We start from the raw sequence: 6,036 nt of genomic DNA on the forward strand, positions 1-6,036 counted from the left end.
TCTATTACCCTCTGGATTGTAGGGAGACGAGAATCCCTGTTTCACATTGTATGCCTGCAATAAACCTTTCACCTTTGATCCTGTGAACTATGTTCCATTGTCCGCTATGATAGAATGTGATAGTCCAAACCTACATATGATATTTTCCCATAAAAATTTAATCACCTAGCTTGCTCCTCTTTCACCCGTTACAATGCCACAGCCTCTATCCATGAATCTCCTCTTGCTGCTAGCATGAATCTCCTCTTTCACCCGTTAAAAATTTAATCACCTAGCAGCTAGCATGAATCTCCTCTTGCTGCTAGCCATAGGTTGCAAACCCACAATATCCATGGCCCACATGGCAAACGGTCATGAACTTGATACATTGTGCAGCGGCTCGGCGGGTGCGAATATTAATTGAGAAAACCTCTGACATTTTCCACATTTTTTAGCAAACTCTGCCGCATCCCTTTTCATATGGGGCCAAAAGTAACACTGAGTCAAAAGCCGGTATGCTGTGATTCTTCCCGTTGAATGGCTCCCACAATCTCCCCCATGCAGTTCTGCCAGTACCTCTCGTGCTAGATTCGGCCCTAGACATTTCAACAGTGGTCCATCAAAATTCTTTCGGTATAGCTCTCCTTCTAGCAATGTGTATCTCTGCGACGTCTGTTCCAACCTTCTCCTCTCTTTCTTATCAACCATCTCTCCTCCAGACATAAAGTGCTTAATAGGGTCCATCCATCCTCCTACCCCTTCCGCGGTTAGCATACCTCTTCCGCCTTCTCGATGCTCGGTTTCTCCAACCTCCTTACTTTTATGGTTCTTTCTTCAGACCCCGGTATTGTGTCTGCTCCATAAGCTAGGGCGTCCGCATGTCTGCTCTCACCACGACCCAAATGTATGAATTTGATCTTTTTGAACTTCGTAGCTTTTCTGTGTACAACCTCCAAATATCTCGACATTTGCGCACATCTAGTGACGAATCCTCCGTTTGCCTGACATACTACAAAGTTCGAGTCTGAATACACCGTTAACTCGTCCACCCCCAAATCTTCTACCATTCCCAACCCCACTATCACAGTCTCATATTCTAATTCATTATTGGTTGCCGCAAACCCCAGCTTTATAGTTAGTTCTATTCTATCATTATCTGGAGTAACTAATACGACCCCTATTCTGCTGCATGTATCTGTGGCGGATCCATCCGTGAACACTCTCTATTCATTCCTCTTATCTCATGGATCTAGTAGGTCTGGTCCCCCCTCATGTTCGGGCTCCATGATCATCTCTTCCCCCTAAGTAGGATCCTTCGTCGGGAACTCCGCCAAAAACTCTGCCACTGCCTATGCTTTCTCCGCGGTCCTTATTTGATATTGGATTTCATAAGAATTTAGCATCACCGCCCATTTTAGCATTCTTCCGGACTTCTTTGCTTTCAGTGCTTGCTTGAGGGGCTAATTTGTTACCACCACTACCGAATGTGCTTCAAAGTAGAGTTTCAACTTCAATACCGAGAATATCAATGCCAAAGCGTACTTCTCAACTCTATTGTACTGAGTCTCTACATCCAACAAGGTTTTGCTCTAGAAATACATCAGTTTTTCGATCCTATCAACCACTCGGACAAGGACTGAGCTTACTGCATACTCTGTAACCCCCAGATATAGGTACAACCTCTCTCCTTGTTCCGGTTGTGACAGCAAAGGTGCCTTGCCCAAATAACTCTTTAGTTCCTGAAAGGCTTCCTCACATTCAGTCATCCAAACGAAGTCTAGGGTACTCCTTAATAATCGATACAGTGGCCTACATTTGTCTGACGACTTCGAAATGAACCTATTCAATGCCGCGACTCTTCCCGCTAGTCGTTGTACCTCTTTAATATTCTGAGGAGAGGGTATCTCTATCAAAGATTGTATTTGTTCGGGATTAGCTTCTATCCCCCGATTAGTAACAATGTAACCCAAAAACTTCCCTATGGTCACCCCAAATGTGCACTTCTCTAGATTGAGCTTTAAATTATTTGTCCGCAGTATGCTAAATGTCTCCCTTAGGCCCTCCAAGTGTTCTTCCTCCGACATGCTCTTTTCCACCATGTCATCTATATATATGTCAATTCTCTTTCGGATCTTGTTCTCGAACATTTTCTCTCCCAACCGCTGGAAAGTGGCCCCGACGTTCTTCAAACCGAATGACATCCTTGTATAACAATATGTACCGCCTTCCACCACAAAGGACGTCTTCTCCTGATCCGGTCTGTACGTCGCTACCTGATTATACCCCATCGACGTGTCCATGAACGAAAATATTTTGAACATTGCCGTTCGGTCTACCAACTCATCCACTCGTGGCATTGGGTAACTATCTTTAAGAAACTCTAGGTTAACGTCTGTGAAGTCCACACACATACAAACTTTGTCATTTTTCTTTGGTACCGCGACGACGTTAGATAGCCAGTCTATGAACTCCACCTCTCGTATTATTCCTGCCTCTTTTAACCTTGTCACCTTCTCCCGAATCCCCTCAGCATACTTCGGCCTAATACTCCTCATCTTCTGTCTTACAGGCTTTGCATCTTCCTTCATATATAAGCGGTGACATGCGAATCCTGGATCTAATCCTGTGATATCCTCAATTACCCAAACAAAGACATCCTTATTTTCTGACAAGAAATATACTAGCTTTCTCATCCACTCCTCCAGTAAATTGGATCCAACTGATGTAAATTTCTGCTCCTCTATTATTCCCAAATTCACTATCTCAATCTCATCGAGGGTCTTCGGTCCCATCGATGTCTCCACCTCCTCCACCACGACAACACACTGTAATTGCTATGCCTTCCTCTTCTTGGAGTGTGATGACTCTCCTTTTGTTCCGCGGACCATACCCTTCACCGTCCCCTGATGGCTATTCTTAGCTGTCACTTGATCACCGCGAACTTCATACATCCTAGTGGGGAACCGAATTACCTGATAGTATGTTGATGGTACCACCTTCATATCGTGGATCCAACGTCTCCCCATAATGGCATTATATTGAGAGTTGGAATCCACTACCATAAACCGAGTGAATACGGTTACCGGTCCTGTTGTCACGAGCAGCAAGAGTTATCCCATAGGCTCTGTCATACTTCCATTATATCCATACAAATTGGTCCGCGGAGATCTAAGCTGCCTTGGATCAATCCTTATTTCCTCTAAGGCCCCTCTAAATAACAAGTTCACGACACTACCGCAATCAATCAACACCCTTTAAACCATGTAATCGCCCATAGTGACCGTAATGACCAACGCGTCTTCGTGGGAGGAAAATCGACAGCCTTGAGATCAGCGCTTGAGAATACAATTCGATCCCCTCCCTCCGCCGACCACGATTTCGGTCGCAGCGCTCCCGTTACTTCATTGATCTGTTGTATACTTGCAGTTCTCTTTATCTTCTCTTGATGGGTGCATTGTCACCAAATTTGGCATTTTTTTTTTAAATAAACGCGTTTAAAACCCGAGATATTGGCAAGGCGTCTTGTTCCAGTTTAAAACTCAAGTTTTTCAAAAAAATGCGTTTTAAATGCGTTTTAAACTTAAAAAACGTTTAAAACCCGAGATTTTGAAAATCTCCCATTTAAAACTTTATTAAAACTTTTTTTTTAAATAATAATCTGAAAGAAAACGCGAGAAGAAAAAGGGGTTTTGTAGTTTACCTTTTTGAAGAGTGGGCGTTAGATTGACTTATTGAGACAGTTCTATTTTGCTTTGGAATATTAATAATTGGAAATTTTAAAGTTATTAATTTATTTGTAGTACTTGATTATGCCATTATGGTTGGTAATTAGTAGTATCTTATTTAGAGTCGTGTTTTGGTATTGAATCTAAAATTTATAATATTTGGATGAGTAATGATAATTTGATACTTTCATGTATTTGAATTTTATTTTATTTGTATTATTTTTATTTTTATTTTTATTTTATGTGCTTATTCTTTTTTCCACTCTTATAAAAAATCAAACTCCTTATCTATTATATTCTTTATCATCGGTTTTTATTGTTTCTTTTACGTATTATACGTTTTAAACCCGTTTTTTATGCCCCATGTTTTTTTACGTTTTTTTCCTGAGACGTTCCGTTTAAAACACGAACGAAGTTTTTTTTTTCAAGTACACCGTTTTAAACCCGTACCGTACTTGGTGACAATGGATGGGCATTGTGACTCAGAACCTCCCCGCTGAAAATCACGTTAATTGTTCCCGGTATCCTACCCTGAGGCGGTTCCCGCTCCTTAGTTCGGGCATCCACCACAAACTCTCTCATCCTTCCCTTTCTACCAGCCTTTGAATCAACCATTTCAACGCATAACATTTATTAGTCTCATGATTCCGTACCTGGTGATACCCATAGTATGGCTTGTTTGGCATCTCTATCGGTTTGCTTCGAGGTCCTTCATATCCCTGAAGATTTTTTTTTTATCAAAGGCTAGATCTCACTCAATGGCCTATTCAATGGAGTCTTCCCCAATTCGTGATATGGCTTTCTCTCCCTATTCCTTTCTGATCGTGATGAGTATCTGCGATACCCACCATTTCCTCTATCGGACGCCTCTATTTTCCGATGATCCCCCTCTTTTTCTAAAGATAGTATCGTCTTCCCTGACCTTCGGGACTCTTTCTACATTATGTCCTCGTACCTTATGTATTTTTCCACCCGAGGATATAGCTCGCGCAGAGTCGCGATCTCATTCTTAACTACGGATTGATGCACCCCCATTCTGGGTCGCAGACCTCTTTCAAATGCAATTACCGTGGTCCTTTCATCCATGTTTTCAACCTTCAATGTCTCCGCCTTGAATCGGCATAGATAATCCCTTACTGATTCCGCGGATCTTTGCCTAATGTTGAACAACGCCGCGATGTCAACCACCCTTCTTTTCTAATGTATAAAATGATCTATGAACGCTTGTTCCAATTCTTGAAAACTATGTATGCTCCTTGACGGCAACCTGTAGTACCAATCCGAAGCCCCTCCCTTGAGACTAGCCAGGAACATCATACACAACAGCCCATCATATCGAGCCTCTTGTTAAAGAGGCATCTGCTGTCGAAAATGATGAATGTGATGTTTTCAACCTTCAATGTCTCCGCCTTGAATCGGTATAGATAATCCCTTACTGATTCCGCGGATCTTTGCCTAATGTTGAACAACGTCGCGATGTCAACCACCCTTCTTTTCTGATGTATAAAATGATCTATGAACGCTTGTTCCAATTCTTGAAAACTATGTATGCTCCTTGACGGCAACCTGTAGTACCAATCCGAAGCCCCTCCCTTGAGACTAGCCAGGAACATCATATACAACAGCCCATCATATCGAGCCTCTTGCTAAAGAGGCATCTGCTGTCGAAAATGATGAATGTGATCTGCTGGGTCCCCCTTGCTGTCATATCTTTCGAACTGGGGTTGATTGAAGCGCTTCAGAACCTCCGATGCCCATATATTGTCTACTAACGGGTTTCGGTTCAGATCCACCACCACCACCTGGCTGGCTGCTCCCCCTTGCACTTTCGCCTGCTGAAGGTTCGCCTCCCGGTCCTTGTTTTTCAATTTCTTAAACTTGCTCCATCGTAAGGCCTGTTATCGGGTTTTCAACGAGGTCTGACATAACTTCTTCATTATCAGACCCCTCACTTGCTTCCTCTCCTAGTCCCTCCTCCGCCCTCTCTCTTTCTCTTCTGAACGCGTCATTCTCTTCCCTCAACCTCACGATCTCTTCCTGCATGAGCCGTGTCTCATCCAAACCTGCGTCCATCTCCTCTGCTCGGTTTCCTCCTCCATTACTCACCACCTCCACTTCTGGCTCTTACATTACCACCTTTTTCGGCCTTCCAACCCCTCTCTTCACTACTGTTGTCATCTGTATCTTGTTTTGCTCTCTCTGTTCCCCACAGACGACGCCAAATATTGGGGCTTTAATGTTCAATTCTCTACTCTCCTCTCTCCCCTAGGTCTCGCCTCTCTAGTTTTGCCAAAAGTCCTCTTTTTCTCTGTCACTGTTCTCTTTATACACA

Source organism: Coptis chinensis, chromosome 8, assembly GCF_015680905.1.
Source record: "Coptis chinensis isolate HL-2020 chromosome 8, ASM1568090v1, whole genome shotgun sequence".
Classification (NCBI taxonomy): domain Eukaryota; kingdom Viridiplantae; phylum Streptophyta; class Magnoliopsida; order Ranunculales; family Ranunculaceae; genus Coptis; species Coptis chinensis.